The sequence below is a fragment of the Pinus tabuliformis genome, chromosome 3_1 (genome assembly GCF_031772625.1).
Source record: "Pinus tabuliformis cultivar Carrire ecotype Pingquan chromosome 3_1, CPIR1, whole genome shotgun sequence".
In the NCBI taxonomy this organism is placed as follows: Eukaryota; Viridiplantae; Streptophyta; class Pinopsida; order Pinales; family Pinaceae; genus Pinus; species Pinus tabuliformis.
The window spans coordinates 487684060-487702354 of record NC_142301.1 but is presented as its reverse complement, the minus strand read 5'-3'; positions in this window follow the sequence as shown (position 1 = coordinate 487702354).

Here is an 18295-nt window from a genome sequence, read left to right as displayed (position 1 = left end):
AAAATCCTCCTCCTTGAGTTAGGTGGAGTTAAATTTGAAGGGATATTTAAGCTTATCAAAATGACCAAGTATTTGAAGATATATGGGGTGGTTGTTAGATTGCATGCCTTGACCCACCCATTGTTTATAACATGAGAAATTCTTTAGGAGGTTCTCCTTAATCAATAAATGATCCAGTTTGCAAGCAATAAGTTCATCCCCCTTTCTCTGGTTCCTCCAAGTTGGGAGGTATTTTTCCATATCGATGATGATGAGATTATGTGATTCCATGAGTTAGGTGAAGAAACCAGACATGGTTTCCTTTAGAACCCTACTGCCCCAACACTCATTCCTTCCAATAGTGAAATTTAGGTCACCCCGAATGATGAGATTATCAGCATTCATGAAGGACATATTCATAATGGAATTCCAGAAAGTGACACGATTGTGACAGGGACCATATATGTTGACCTGTCTGATAGAGGTGCCAAGTTCGATAGAGTGAATATTGGTTGCAATAAAGTTATGAGGTCCCCAAAAGTTATGCACCAGGATAGATTTGGGGATGTATCCAAAATAAATCCCACAATATCTTCCCATAGAGTCAATCGCATGAAATTTCCATCCTTTGGATATAGATGATAGAGTGTGTTATACTTCTGACTATTACCCCAATTTTTCTTGAAGTAGGATGACATAGATATGATTAGACAAAACCATATGTTTTAGGGCGAGCTTTCTGGAGGGGATTGCCAACCCTCAACAACTGAAATATAACCACATCATGGGGGAACAGTAGATGGGGCATGTATGGCTCTAAGGACTACTTCAAGTGAAAGTTTCTTTCCAACTGCTATGTCTAGGTTGGCCTGGTTCATGACTTTACATATATGAGATTTCCTTCCTTAGGTAATTTTAAGGATCCTAGATTGGGAGAGAGGTCCCAAACCAGCCCCGAGATAAGGGAGGGTAATAGGGCCCTAGGGAGGATGAGATGAAGAGTGAAGGAAATATATGTGACCTAGGCTTGAGTTAGATGAAGTATCACTATGTGCATGAAAAAAGGGTGGAGGAGGAGGGTAACAAACAAGGAGAGTTTAAAGCGGGCAAGAAATAGGATAGGAAAAAGTAGATAAGGAGGGAGAAATACCTGACGAGGCTGAAGTAGGATGTAGGGACGTCATTGCACTGGAATCCTTATGGCACCCAGGTGAATGATGAGGGAACTCCATGGCATCCTGGTTCTATTGTAGAAAAGGGAAATCTTTATATACATGACCACCCGATGGCACCCGCGACACCTAAAAGGTACCCCCGTTCATAGTCTAATATTTGATTTTGAATATGCCCTCTGTAATGTAAGATGAGGTTCGCCACCAATCCCTCATGCGTATCCATTGAGACCAATATCCTGGTAAACGTCATTTTGTCAGTCTCAAGATAGGATTTGTCATATTCCAGATATCTACCTAGGTTATTTCCAATGAGGCGAAAGAGGTCCTTGGACTAGAGTTGCATCGATAATCTCAGAAGGCATACCCACACCGGACTTGTGCTCAGTTTCTCATGTTCAAGATCAAATAATGGAGTTCATCATTTCAATAGAACCGAAGCCATCTCAATGTGCCAGAAGCGAATGAGTACCCAACCAGAGTGATCTTCACAAGAAAATCTGAGGGCAAGCCAACCCTTTTGTAGGATTTGAATCACTAGAAGGGTTTCCAAGGCTTGACCCCATATTTCCTATGCCCATTTGTGCAACCAAGAGACCTTGATTCTTTGAACCAAAACCCTTGTAGTCATTTCCATAATATCGTGAAGGTCAATGTATTCACCTACAACCAGTGCCTCGTCTTTGTCTTTTACCTTATGGAACCTTATTTTCTTTGATTTTTTTTGTTGTATATCATCACATTCCTTTCTTGGTGTGCCCTCCTGCAAGATAAAATCATATATATGACGATCGAGATAGGATTGAGAAGTCAGGTCAGTAACAATACCCACCCCAAGGGGAGCCCTAAAAAGAAATGGAGATGGAGACGGACCAGAGAGGTCGAGGGAGGTAGTGGGGACATCTTTGGTACTTGGATAAGGAGGCATCGTTCCAAGAGAAGAGGGACAAGAGTTAGGGGTGGGGCTATTAGGATTTAGACATGATTTACTGAAATGAAGGGTTTCATGTGCAGAAACATCGAGGGAGAGGGGATCCAAGGGAGGTGACCAAGCATCCAGATGGACATTAGGCAAAAAGGCGAAAACTGAATAAAAACATCTGGATGAGTAAAAGGCTGTATCATGGGGGATGGAAGGGGAAAAATAGCTTGCTACCAGCAAAGGTCGACAGTGAGGTGAATATTTTGAGCTGAGGGTCACCAGTTGTCGAGATATTCTCCATCCCAAGAGGCTCATGTGGAGGACTAGACCAAATGGAAGACTTTGAGATGGGATCTTCCAAATAATCAATAATTTCTTCATTCATCCTGAATATCCTCTCTGTCAATTCCAAAAAATCATGAGAAGTTCTAGAAATAAAACCCTACCTCTCCATAACTGACGCTAGTTGGTCACAATGTGTTATTTGGAGGCGGTCGAGGGCATATTGTTCTACGAGTTAGGCAAGCACACCAGGAGAAGACCATAAATGGAGGTTGTCGAACAGGTGAGGGAGGAAGTCGGGTAGGGAGGAACCAATGTAGCCCTAACATATGCGGTCCTGCAGGTGCAAAAAGCGGCCAGGTAGGAATGCAACAGGGAAGCCCTAACCTCTTGCTAGCATAGAAACCCTAATCGCTTTCGGATGGGAAAAATAGGTTGCACCACAAAGCCGTTTCGCTCTCGAATGATTGGCCCATGGTATTGTAACAAAATCTATTTACAAATTAAGATCTTCCATTATAAAGTGGGGTGAAACTTCATGGTTAGGTATAACGTTTAATTCATATACTAATTATTTTTATAATTAATAATAATAATAATAATTTAAAATAAAGTTGTAATTTAATTAATTTTTATGGTTGTGAGATGTGTTTTGATGGTTATGATGGATTGATGCCTATTGACATTGGCGTTGTTTAACTTATACACGAAATGACCTTTTTCACCGGAACTCACCAAAATCGGACAATACAATCTCAAGATTTTTGTTGTTCAAAATACACTTTTAAATGCATGCATAAATGGATTTAGCAGCCTGAAAAAACCTTTTTTCCCTAGAATTATGCAGATTAGCCATTTATAATCCACCAAATATGGAGAAGTATTTTGGGTTTCCATTTTTTCATTCCAGGTTATAATCCAAGAAATATGGCAAAGTATTCTAGATTTTGATGTTTTCATTCCAAGTTAAATGTAAAGAAAAAAGGAAAAAAGTTAAAACAATTTCCAACATCCACCAAATGTTTCCCTTTAACTCAGTAATTAGCGACCATGTTTTATCTAGATGGTACTAATTTTCCCGTACTTTCATTCCACTTTAAATGAAAGGAAAAAAAAAAAAGGAATAATACCTTAAAACCATTTTCAACATCCACTAAAATGTTTACCTTTAGAGCACGGCTCCATAATTAGAGTCAATGTTTTACCCAAATTAATTAAATAAAAAGAAAAATAAAAGACATAACTATTTCCAAGCCGCTAAAAGATGCCCCTACCTACCTCTACATTTAGCGGGTGACACGCAATCCCCGACAGGCGGTATCGTGTCTAAACACAAACGGTTATAAAAGAGATATGATTGCATCGTCTCTATTCACTCGAAGTTCGAGCCTTTACGCGCCAAAAATTTCGTAGACACGTGTCCTTCAATATAATGCAACTGACGTGGAAAGATTTCGTTTTGTTATTAATAAATCACTTTCCTTCCAATGTCGTGACTCGTACCACGTGGACGTCCATGTAAACTTGAGGTTCAGGGTGAGAAGTTTAATTCTCACCCAATCTCTTCCGACCCAAATTTACAACAACAAAACAATAAAGGTGACACTAATATGACAGTGACATAATTCTGTTCATAACTGCTTTGAAAACGGCCGAGATAAAGCCTTTTGTTAATTTTAATTTGAGATAACCCACATATATTTAAAAAATCTGAACGTGACAGTCATACGACAGTGATAACTAATTCTTGCCCGATGGAGTGTTAATATTCGTAATGAGTTTTCTTGGGGATAAGTTTATTGCTTATTACGTTTAGATGTGATGGTCATTTAGGTTAAGGAGGTGTGGTTTGTTTTAGCGTGTATGAGTATGTAAGTTAGATGGTTGTGTATCAGTATGTAAGTCAGATGGTTTTCATTGGAATTAGATGTGTCATTAGGATGGAGTTTCGGGCATTAGGCAATGAGGTGAAGGGTAGAGGTGACACCGAAATAGTTATGTCTTTTATTTTTAAATATAACATTGTTTTTGTTAAAAATTGTTTTGGAATAATTATATGAATGTTTTTTTTTCTTTTACTTTTGAACTTTTTTATTGGGATTCAACATCAAGATATGTATGGAGAACTTGATTTAATATGAATAAATAGTGTTGAGATGCTCTAGACAATTCCAATACTAATAATTCGAATTGGAATTGTTTATTAGCATTGAAATTGTTTGGAGCATCTGAATACTATTTATTCATGTTAGATCAAGTCCTTCATACTTATTTTGATGATGAATCCCATCAGAGGGTTCCAAACATTCACTGAAGAAAACATTTATGTGAATATTCCCAAAAAACTTTTAACAAAGATTATGAATCACATAAATCTAAGTTCAGAAATATAATAATTTTATTATAAATATTTTTTAATTATATTTTAAACATAAAATATGTTACAAGCCCACTCACACTCAACTGTATAGCAAAAATGTAACCATTTAATCACTAATATTATTATTACACCAATCTAGATTCATCCTAAGATCTATCAAGTACAGAGAGATCAAACTTAATAAATCAGATATTAAAATAAATTTAATCTCTCTCAAAACTTATAAATCTCACAACTTTTTCTCATCTACCATGCTTGCTAAAAGCTCTTTCTGTTAAACATGTGAGCGCACTTGGTTTTGTTTAAGAATAAAGTGAGAAAGATGTGGGATTTTCACATAACTCTGTTCTAACTGCAGGCCTTTCACATAAATCTATTTTCACTCAAACCATAAACGCAGATAACAGTGTTTCTGTATCGTTTCGGCATCGTCTCAGTTTTTGCAAACATCAGAAGTTTTATCATTTTTCAATTTTAAATTATTTGGTTGGTTGGATGTTTATTTTGAGTTTAAATTTTATAGGAAAAGTGTTCCAATTTATCATATTCTGTAATATTTTTAATATATGTAATCTAATTAAACTCAACTGAGAGGGATTGACAATAAGAGGTAACAGTTGTAACAAAAATGATCTCAGCACGGTTCAGCTAAGAGGACTTAATGATGAACTCATAAAAATTATGCCAAGCACTCCTCAAACTACAACATAGCACAATAAGAACATTATTGGATCAACATATCAACGTATGACATTATTATAAAGGAGGGTGTTTTAAGATAATATTTAAAACAATTTTGGAGTAAATTGTTTTAAGTTGAAAATATTGTTCCTTAAACTGATGTCTCAAATTATTGTCTTAAAAAATTGTTTCTATAAAAATAATATTGAGCATAAGAATTATTGTTTCTTCATAGACAATTTCGTTTCTCACTATAGACAATTCATTTTTGTCTTTCTTCAGACAATATGAAAAAATATATTGAAAAAAATAGACAAACTATTTTAAATGATTTTTTAATTACATTTCTTAAAAGACATTTCATTTGTATCACCACTAAGACAATTCATTTTTGTCTTTCCGGAAACAATATGAAAAAATATATTAAAAAAATAAACAAATTATTTTAAATGTCTTTTTAATTATATTTTTAAATGTTTTTTTTAATTATATTTTTATCTAATGAAAAAACATTTAAAAAAAATTATTTTAAATGTTTTTTTTTTTAATTAGATGGTTCATTTTACTATAAAATTGGTTGTGGTATGCTTACTCAACTTCTCCATCCTCATGCTAGTCATTCTCATCTTTCTCATCCTCACCCTAATAAGAATTTTAATGTTAGTTATTCTGATCTTTCCCATCCTTCCGCTAATAAAAATTTTAATGTTATAAGAATTTATGTGTTTAGATCAGTGTTTGGAGGCATTATTCAAGACTTGAGGCATTCATTTATACACACACTAATACTCAACAATCATTCATCTCCAAAGGAGCTCCTTGAACTGATGAACCAACTCCTTTCCAAAGGAGCCTTGAACTGATGCAACAACTCCTTAACACCTTCTCTATCCCACTTCCATAATCCGCTGCTATGTTTCAACATGCTTTGTTTGGGCGATGCTGAGTCACAGGGGCTTCACTTGGGGAGAATATCATACCACATGGGTTCATATTGGGGGATATTTATTGAGGAAAAAATGACATAATATATTGGGGGATATATAGGGGTAAAGGGTTTTTATATTGGAGAATGTAAAAAATGGAGTTTAAAATTAATGAAAACATATAAAAGGATATAAAAAAATGTTAATAAAAAAATGGATACCTACAATATCTAGTGAAAGTAGGGGTTTTCTAAATTGGGAAGCTATATTGGGTTCATATTAGTAGGGGGTTAATTATTTTGATTTTTAGAGGGATTTTCCAATATGTAGTCAAATTAAGGGTATTGTTTAATATGCCACGAATGCACGTGATATGTCAGAGGTTCACTAAGTGAATCCCCCATGTGCTCGGTAACCCATATAATTTCCCATTTATAGCATGGATCAGGACTTGGGTCGTTGTATATTGTCCGTGAGAGTGATTATGCAGAGAAGGAACCATGCTTATGGGAAGATTTAAATAAATTCCATGGGATTGTGCTAGATCCATTGGTTTATACCATAGACTTGTGCAATCAAATAATGTCGCATCATCAAAATGATTTGTGAATGAAAGAAAACAACTAAATGTTGCAGCTAGTATGTTAATTAGAACCAAAATTACAACTTTGCTAGAGAACATCTATGAAAACAAAATGTAATTACCATTGCACCTTTTCAAGACAATTAAATTTCATTAGTGCAAAATGGGGAAAATACATAAGAACATAAATCACAAGATCAAACAGAGTCATGTATGGAAATTAGGAAACTTTGTTAGGTCCCTATACTACAAGTGTAACCCCTTGTTGTTATTAGTACAACCCCCATTATTATATTGTTGTACCCATGTAGTCCCCATATTGTTATTATTGTGCCCCATAGAAGCCCACTATTGTTATTATTGTTCCTTTACATTATTATTATTATGTCGGCTCTGATTATATTATGACCTCTTAGACTCCTATATATAGAAAGGAGGTCTTGTCATTTGTATCATCTAAGAATTGTTCATTTTTATAATGTAAAGGAGGTTTCCCCCTCGAAGAAGCTCATTTCTAAGACATTCATATATCTTTTCTATCTCTTTGTGAGTTGGTTTCATAACATTTCGTATCAGAGCTTTGGATTCTAGGGTTTCACTGCTCCAAACAGGTCATCGTGGTACTTTCGCTATAAATATTTTTCTGCGACGTTTCAGAAGCTAAAAAAAACCGATTTTGAAGAAATCTTGTTGAACCGCGTGTTCGCATTTCATATCTTCTCTCGCTATATTTTCGGAGATATGATATGCAAAAGTTAGGGTTTTTGCAATCTCCATAATTTAAGCTAAAACAGGTCATTGTGATATTTTCGCTATAACTCTTTCGCTACGAAGTTTGAGAAGCTAAAAACAAACCCATTTGAGAAGAAATTGGTCTGAACCTTGGCTTCGAATTTCGGATCCTATCTCACTATATTTTAGGAGATATAGTCTGAGGAAGTTAGGGTTTTTGCAGACCCTCGAATTACATTCCAAACATGTCACTGTCTGAAAATCATCATAACTGTCGCTCTGAGCATCAGATTTAAATTGCGTAAGAAGTTACAAAAAGAGGACAGACTGTAGTTTCTTGTATATAGTTTCCATATCCAAAGGTTGAAACAGTGACATGTGGCACGTCGTACAAGTGTGCTCTACTGAAACATTATATAATCAAGTCATCTTAGGAGATTGGGCATAACTCTTTCTTGGAGAATCAAATTCTGATCAGACTTGCGAGGTTAGAAAGAGGACTCAGAGGGATATTGCAGGAGACAATTTTATAACTTTGAGATCTGAAAGTACAAAGTTCCAGTCATTTCAAGATTGAGCTCCTGAAATCAAGAAAAGGTGATATGAGGAAGTTTGATGGAAAGGATCCAATAAATTGGATACTACAGATGGAGCAATATTTTTATCTACTTGGTGTGCCACTGTTACAAAAGGTATGTAAATTGCATCTTCATGTTTAGAAACAGATCAGTTTTTATGGTATAAAGGGCTTTGTTCTCGTAAAGAATTTTTTACGTGGTCAATTTTCATGGAGGAAATGATAGCAAATGATGAGGATACAAAGAGAAACACCTTATTTAGAGAAAAACTACAACAATTGGAAGAAAAAAGAAAAAAAGGGCTTTGTTACAAAGTGGAAGGCAAAATTATGGCAACAAGGGAGTCTACCCCTCACAACTATAAAGATGGAAGTGTCGTTTCTCCTGGCCTTCCACAACCTACAATGGTTAGACCACAACAATTGGAAGAAAAAAGAGAAAAAGGGCTTTGTTACAATTGTGATAAAAAATACATTAAAGGTCATAAGTGTGCTGAGAAGAAATTATTTTACATTGATTGCGGAGAGGAGGAAGAAAAGGATCAAGAAACGTCAAAAGAAGAGTATATACACCAGGAACCAACCCCAGAGAAAGAAGAAATGAATATGACCATATCTTGTAAAGCATTGGAAAGAATTACATTCCTAAAACTCGGAGGATAAAATGATATATCAAGAAGAAAAAGGTTAAAGAAGTGAAAGATCACATCGAGAATGAAGAAATGAACCCAACCGTATCTTGTAATTCATTGGAAGGAATTACCACTCCTCAAACTATCAATATAGAAGGACATATCAAGAAGAAAAATGTTCAAGAATTGAAAGATGACATCAAGTCTCAAGAAATCAATCAGACCATATCTTGTAATGCATTGGAAGAAATTAGCACTCTTCAAACTATCAAGATAGAAGGACATATCAAGAAGAAAAATGTGAGAGTGTTGATTGATTCAGGTAGTACCCATAATTTTATTGATTGTAAGAGAGCCGAGGAATTGAATTGCTTCCTATATCTAGCACCGGAGTGTCAAGTGATGGTTGCAAGTGGAGGAACCATGAATTACTCTCGAAAGTGCCATAATATCAAGCTATCCATGGGAGAATATGTATTGAATAGCCCAATTATTTCCATTCCAATGGGTGGTGCTGATGTTTTACTAGGAGTCAAATGGCTACAATCTCTGGGTATGGTAGCTTTTAATTTTCAAGAACTTTTCTTGAAATTTTTTTGGCAAGGAAAGGAATTTGAATTAAGGGGTATCGAAGGAAAACCTAGAAAGATAATCAACTCTAACAGCATGACAAAGCTTCTAAATAAAGAACAAGGGGGTGTAATTGCACAATTATGTTCACTAGAGGATCCCACATCGAAATCATGTATTTCTCTAGATATCCAGAACATTTTGGACAATCATTCCAAGGTATTTGAGACTCCCAAAGGCCTCCCACATATTCGTGATCATGATCATGCTATTCATTTGATTCCACGAAGTGCTCCTCCAAACATCAGGCCTTACATATATCCATATGCCCAAAGGAGTGGGAACTTATTCAAAAGTTACAGATATCCCAGTTCAAACAGTATTGCGAGAACTTGACAAGGAAGGAAAAATCATATTGGAACCTAAAGCAGTCACAGAAGTGAGTAATCAAAAGCTACGAAATAGATCAATTTCAGAGTATTTCATCAATTGGAAGAACTTACCCGCTGAAGGTTCCACATGGGAGGACAAGAAATTATATAGAAGCGTCAAGAACTACTCAAGCATTGAGGACAACACTTTTTGAAGGAGAGGGGCATGTTAGGTCCTTATACTACTAGTGTAACCCCTTATTGTTATTAGTACAACACCCTTATTATATTGTTGTGCCCATGTAGTCCCCATATTGTTATTATTGTGCCCCATAGAAGCCTACTATTGTTATCATTGTTCCCTTACACTATTATTGATATGTCGGCTCTGATTATCTTATGACCCCTTAGACTTCTATATATAGAAAGGAGGTCTTGTCATTTGTATCATCTAAGAATTGTTCATTTGTGTAATGTAAAGGATGTTGCCCCCTCGAAGAGGCTTATTTCTAAGGCGTTCATCTATCTTTTCTATCTTTTTGTGAGTTGGTTTCATAACAAACTTTAATTATTATATAGGGTTAGAACAATGAATGCCAGAAGGTTGTAATTAAAATAAAATTGGAAATAGTACTGAACATACATTTCATAACGTTCAACGTCAAGGCGAAGAGGGTCAAACACAATTGAACATTTTCCTTACAGTAGTCAACTCATAGGAGTGAAACATCCTAAAAATAAACAAGTAACCAATATTGTTTCCTTGAGAATTCCGCATTGATAGTAAACACTATATGGCCACATTTTTGGGTGCTCAGGTTGAGATAAAGGAACCTCATCCACATAAAAGGAACAAAAAAATAAAATTGCAGTGACATACACTTGGAAACGTCAACCCATAATGATAACTATAGAAATCGAAGGGTTGATCTAATTTAAGTGTACCCCGAAGCTGTGAAACACCTGTGAAAGGAAAAACATGACAAGGTAAGTATGAAACCGAAAGGTAGACCTCTATGGATCTTCTTTCTAAAATGAAAAAAAAGATGAACAATGACTCAAGGGAGAAAATGAAGGGTAAACAAGCATGGTTATGGGGAATCGAGGTTTCCATCCTTTAGAAATAGTTACCGATAATGAAATGCTCCATTAACCTTACCGACTCCTTGCCTTATGCTGTGAGGAGACCTATGGAAAGCGCTGAGGTCATGTGTTCAAAAGACTCGGTAAATTTTTTGTTGTTGTCAATGGAGAAAAAATAATAGTAATACAAGTTTTTCAACTGCTACCTGGGGAATCAAGGTAAGAAGCATCCACCCTATTTGGAACTACAAGAGTACCCTCTTCAACTCTATGCTAGCTATACTTAGCTAGGTTAGAAAAAAAAAATAGGAATGTCGAAACCAGGCATAAGTGCTATAAAAATAAACCAAGATGTGATTGGCTAATGAAATTCTTACCAATGCTAAATTTGGCAAGCGAGAAGGTTTGCACTGTCACACCCCAAAAGAGTTCCTTTCCCCACTACTGTAAGAAAAGTAGACCGAGTGCAACCTCATCAACATGCACCAGGAGGCAAAACCCTCCTTCTCTGTGACAGAGAAAAATGAGTGCCAATTGGAGCCTATTATCCCCTAAACATTGAGTTGCCCGAACCCTAGTGATTGTCAACCGTTGGATCAAGGTCATATAAATGTAGGGTGAAGATGATCATGAAAAGGAAATCATCATAAATGCATTCTTATTGAGGCACCAAGGCATGAAAGTTTCCAGATGGACTGTGGAGGAGAAAAAAATGTAACTTAGGTTAAATCAGTTTCTCCATCATAAAGGAAAAGATGAGGAAAAAACATAGGATAACCATATCTAATGAAAAATATTAAGTGCTTCGCCAAAATATCACTCCTAACACCGTAACTAGAAAGGAGAGGAGGTCTTAGTGTATCTTGGTTAATGGTTTGAATTCCAGAACTTTTATATGTATTCAGGGTTGGAATTTGACGGGAAAAATTGTTGTCATTTCTCTGATGTGTTCTAACATTTACGAGCCATATTTTTGATGGGCTATTATTTTCCCAAAACATTACTAATACCCTATACCAAGCTTTGTACTTGTCAAAATGTTACTTGCGGAAACTATTCTACTTTATAATTTGTTTGAATAACAAAATATTTGCTTGTGATTGATTCATGATTCATTCATTCATATGCATATGACAAAGTATTTTTTTGAATGAAATACCATTGTCATTTGCTTGTGATTGATTCATTTATATGCATTGGTCAGAGATTGGAATAAAATGGTGAGAAACTAGCCTACACAAGCCATCTAACACATTATACATTTTAATTTTATATGCAACACACGAGCTATAATATAAAGTTAGCAGCTGAAAATGATAAATAAAGTTAATGGAATGGGACAAATGAGATACATGAATCACAAATCTCCAATGTCCAGCCTCAATTAACCCATATGTATTATTATTACATAAGGCCATATTTACAATTTTTAAACTAAGTCAGAGTTTGAACTAATGTATTTAAAAACAAAGAATTGTCTAATAAAGATCACAATGGATCTTATCTTAATAAAGTGATAATCAATATCACATTTCATCAAACACATGTAGATAATTCGATTAAAACAAATATTGAGAACTTATGTCTACAAATTCAAAAAAAAAAAAAAAAACGAAAAATTCTTCTCTTAAAAAGAATTTTTCCATGAGGGGAAAGAACATAAAGAAAGGAAGAGTTAGACGGTTCAAGCCAAGACAATATTGAATATCCTCACTGTGTGATCAATCCCATAAAAACATAGCTGCAAAACTGTAGAAGAAGAGGAATTATTAGTATTATGGATACTAATAGATTTGTCATTTTTAGAAGTTCCTTTTTCAGATAAAAGGTGAATGGTAGCTACATCCAGATTATTAATATAATTTAGACCCAATTTAATTAATAGATGAAATGATTTTTTTATCTGAATTCGATTATATAATTTTAAGTAAAATTATGATTTATATTGTTTGAAATGTACTTTTGAATGAATTAATGGATTAAACACTCTATAAATTTTTAAGGAACTCTAACTTTGTCGATTAAATAATTTAAAATTATAATTCTTAAAAATCCCTATCAATTTCAGGAAAAATTGACCAAACAAAACCCCAAAAAAACCATTTCATCTACTAATTAAACTACTCATTTAATTTATGGCACCACATATCATTTTATCATAAAATATATTATAAAGTGTTTATTGTTGGAAATTTTGATCTCAAGGATAAGTGTTGCAGAGATAATTGACATCAACCTACTGAAGTGGAGCTGGAGATTACGTATAAGTGTTTCTACCGAACGCAATATAAGTAGCCCCAGTTAATGGACAAAGTAATATAAGTAGCCCCAGTTAATGGACAGAGTTATTAAGTATGGACATTCAATTTCTTATGGGTGGAAACTCTTTTCCGAATTTGATAAAATATTTGAATTGGTATATAATGGTTATTTTTATAATTATATCGAGAGACATATTTATTTGGGAATACGGCTTCTAGAATTCTTTTCCCAAATAATAATCTAATTTTTATTTTGTGCTTGATGATAATGTTTGGGAGGGAGTTATTGTTTGGATTATTTTTTATTAGATTGGTTTTTTTGGGTGAGGTTTAGTTTTCACTAAGTCTCTCATGAGGATGGGTGAGGATGGAAGCCACTTTTGGGGGAATTAAACTATCTCAATGGATGTTCCAAACTCTGGATGATATAATCTTACTAGTGGATAGTTAGCTCTTTCATCCAATAGACTAAGTGACCCCAACCTAGGTTCAACGTAATTACCAAAAAAAATGTTTTTTTTGTTTTTGTGGGGGTGGGGGCAGGGGGCTGCTTCCTTATATGAAAAATTATTAATGATAATACAATAATATGTTGGCTCTTATGACATGTTTATGTAATCTATATCGTGTTATCTTGTCTTTTGGTGAAGAAAATACTTGTAATTTTTTAAAGACATCAACAACATTTTATCTACAACAAATCATTATATAAAATAAATATTTTCTATCTCTACTGTGATTTATGACATATTTTATTCTAAAATCAGCTAGTATAATTATTTACCTAAGGCAATACAAAACATCATTCAATCATGTAGAAATTCTTTACTTCTAGACTCTGACTCAAAGTGGTTTTTAATTTAACATTAGTCAATCATTCTTCTAATTTATTTTCATTTTGAAATTATAACAAGATTGCCAAAGTAGGTCCCATTGAATGATCTTTGCAATGAGGGAATGCTTATAATTTTTTTGAACAAGACTTGCAATTAAGTACTTTTAATCCTTTACAATTAATTTTAGGTTTAATTTGATTGTTAATTTGGGTATTGAGAAAAATTGGTATAGACATATATATTTTAAAATAGAAAATATGTTATCATTATTAATTATAATGGAATAATAATATTCACTGTTCAATAAGGCATTTCTGTGTTATGGTTATTTTGTTTTTTTATTATGATAAATATGTAAACAAATTTTTATCAAACTTTTATTGTCGAAAGGTTAATTTATTATCAAAACATCACTTATAAAGGCTAAAATTTTAAACATATCATTTCTTGAAAATCAAAGTAAAGGTCCAAAATGTCAAACGAGAAAGGAGAAATCGAAATTCCAAACCTCCATGCATAGTTACAATTGCTACTATTTCAGAGAAAGATTAATTAAAGGAAAAAAGACCAATATACCCACGATAATTATGGCTTGTAGCACGAAAAACTTATTGAGGTTTGCTTCAAGATACAATTATGTAAGTGATAGCCCATAATGTTATTAATTATAAATTTTGAGTGGATATAAATATATATACCTATGTTGAATGAAAAAACCTATGTTTACTCTAATTTATAGTTAAAATGTGTTGCCATCCTCAGCATGTCATGTTTATGCAAATAAAAAATGTGCAGGAGGTCTTATCTAAAATCTAAAAATTCAAATTTATTTTTATTTAATTATTATTATTAGATTTTACATATTAGAAATATTGGCAGCTGATTTTATTAAGTTAAGTTGAATTTTAATAGATTCGAGAAAAAGTGAACAATATCTTTAACTATCTAAAATTTCAAATTTATTTTATTATTTTTATTATATTTTTTTTATATTCAAAACATTGGCAAGGAGACTCTACTAAGCTGAACTTAACCTTGATGAATTTAAGGAGTGAACTTGCCCCTCATCAGAGAGTCAAAAATTCAGGGACTTCAACCAAAAGATTTACCCACAACGCTAAGAAATCAGATTTATTAAAAGTTAAGATTTGGAAAGGCATAATAGCAGATCTGAAAAATCATGAAACCAACGCAGTACAGCAAGTGGAATGACATTTAAAATTTGAAGTGCATCTTGAACGGCATTGATATAGAGTATGAGAAGTTTGAGCGCCCACTCACTTGGCAATTATTTAGGAATTTGCTTAGCCTTGACCTTCTGCATAACAAAGTTGAAGTTGGTGAGCAATTTTCACGGGAAACATCGATTCCAACTCCAGGAAAATAGTGCTCACACACATAAACATACTACTGAATGTTAAAAATCTGCATTTTAATATTGGTTAGTATTAATATTTATGGTTTCAGATAAATTATTCTTTCATATTTTAAGAGAATAAATTTATTGAGCCTGTGTTTTAGTTAAGTAAGATAAAAATGTTCTAATGTAATGTTTAATATTTTTATTAAATCAAATTATATAAAAAAATAAATTAAATAAAAAAATAATATAATGTAATGTAAACATTTTAACTAGTTCAAAAACTTATAAAAATAAAATAATATATGGAGAATTCATGGTATTGATTTATAGTGTTTATGTAGAATATGACCTATTTAAAAGAGAGAATTAAATCAGTCAAAATCTTTCTTAACCAAACACAAAAAGATCAAATCTCTTAATGCTTAAGAAATCCAAAATTAAAATAAATAAAAACATCATTAAAATAAAAAATAAAAAACTATTTCTACCGAAAGAATACGATTGGCATGAGACTGCAGTGGTAACGGTACGGTCAAATGGTAACAACTCAGATTCTCGGAATGACGGAAGCCGGCTAAATGGAAGAGAGACAGTTCGCCTCGACCAAGCTGCCAAAGAGCTTTGTTATTGAGAGCGGTGTCGACTTTTCTCTTATTTTTATGAGTTATAAATCGTTAGGTTAAAGTGAATATATATAAAATAATGATTTCAATTTTTTATATTTATTTAATAAATATTAATAATTAAATATAAGTTTAAAAAACTTATTTTAATATAAATATAAACTAGCATTTGCACCACATGTTGCAAAGGAAACGCCGTAAGGCAATGATATAAAAAACAACAACATAGAAGAAAGAAGTCAAAAATTTATGCAAATGACATAAGAAACAACAGCATAGAAGAAAGAAGTCAATTTTTATGCAATTTTGTTTCTTTACCGGTGTTTATTTTTTATCATCAACAAATGGCTAGATCATCTATTCATATTACCAAGAACCTTCGCGTTTCAGGGCGTTGCCACAATGCCACAAAGCTCATTCTGATGATCACCGGGAAGCGAATTGTTGTGGGAGATGCAAATTGTTTCCATTGTTTCTCGAATGGACTTTGTTCTTGCACTGATTATTGTAATGCTAATTGCAAATCGTCTCATAAAAAATAGTGTGACTGCAAGCATAAGCAATTACTTGCCTTTTGTGACAAGCATATGTTTGATAGAGAAAAATGGAAAAATGCAAAAGCAGAGGGGATTAGTAAAATATTTGATGTCTAATCTAGGGTGCATACATAGCATCGGTGTAATCTAGGGTGCATACATAGCAAAAACATACCTGGATAGTTAGTGACATTTTCATAAGACGGATTGAATTTCTACCTGATTCATTTCTTCATATCGGCCATAATTTTACAAAAAATGTCGAATAGGGGTTACACTGAGTATAGTATTGCTAGAAATTTGCATAATGCAGTGTTGTTGGGTGGTATGCCAATGGTGACACGTCATGTGATCATATTTCATTGATATAGATGGTATTTCGAGCATAATTATTTAAGGTTATGTGTAGAAGATTTCAAGAGAAGATATGCATGGCAGGTTCTAACTGCCCTAACATAATTCACCCAAAAGATACAAAATTTATCTGACAAACTGAATTATCTTGGACAATGTGATTGTTACATGAGAAGGCATGCATTGGGCTTAAGATTGTAAAATGTCTCATAACCTTTTCCAATATACTATAAATCAAGGCCAAGGAACACTAATGTAGGGAATGAAACATGCGTAGAAGCTAGGACATTCATAACATAGTAAGAAGAGCATTCCCTATGGGGTTCTCTAGGTCAAACCCATTTCTAATTAAATCGCCATGCACCTCGTTTCCTTGCTGCAGAGCTTCTAGGCCAGCACACGCACCAAGTACACTGGAAAAGGTAACATGATCCGCCTCTATAGCTGTCCATTGCATCCAGCCATAAAGCCTTAATGCCTCCTGACAATACCCATTTTTAGTATATCCAACAATCATAGTATTCCATGACACCACATCCCGTTCAGGCATTTTGTCAAACACTGTCCATGCATCCGCTACATATCAATATTGACTTGTTCGACTTACTCAGAACTAGTCACTGAAGCTGATCATATAGTGCAAGAACTCCAGCCCTTACTACTCTTAACATAATATTAGTTGTTACTCCTCTGAAGAGGGCATGGATGCCCTCTTGGCGCACAATCTGTTGAAAAGCATGGAAGGTGTTGCTATAACTTGTTTCTAGAAAAACAGCTTGACAGAAAATTTTATGTGAGATCCATCATAGTTGCTAGAAGTAACATCACAAGCTCAGAACATGAGCAAGAATGTATAAATAAAATTGAATCTATAACCAGGCATCTCTTTAACACAACCCATTCATATTTATGTTATCTAATGAAATTAGATTCTTATTTGCCTCTTCTTTTTCTATCTAGAAAAACATGTTAATGATCCAGAAGCGACACTAATCGAACATGAGCAAATTATTTTCACCTTAGAAGCACTCACAGAAGCAACGGATAATTTTCATGAAAACATGAAGCTTGGAGAGGGAGGCTTTGGCCCTGTATACAAGGTATTTACCTACCCACTATTGTTTGCAAGTTTAACGCTATCACTTTACATCATCTTCCACATAGAGGAACAGGAACAGGGATTTTTAGGGATGTCTTTCTCAGAGGGAACGCCTTACGGCGTAAATATAAGAAATTCAAATTTGACGAAAAAAAAATCTGTATACAAATTTTGAGTTGTGTTATTTCAATTGTTTTTTTTGGATTTTACAAGGGTTTGGTATTTTGGAAAATTTTAGAAATGTGTAATTTTAATAAAAAATTTGAGTATTTGTGATTTTTTGTGATTTCAATAAATTTTTATGAGATTTTTTTTTTAATCTCAAAAAACAAC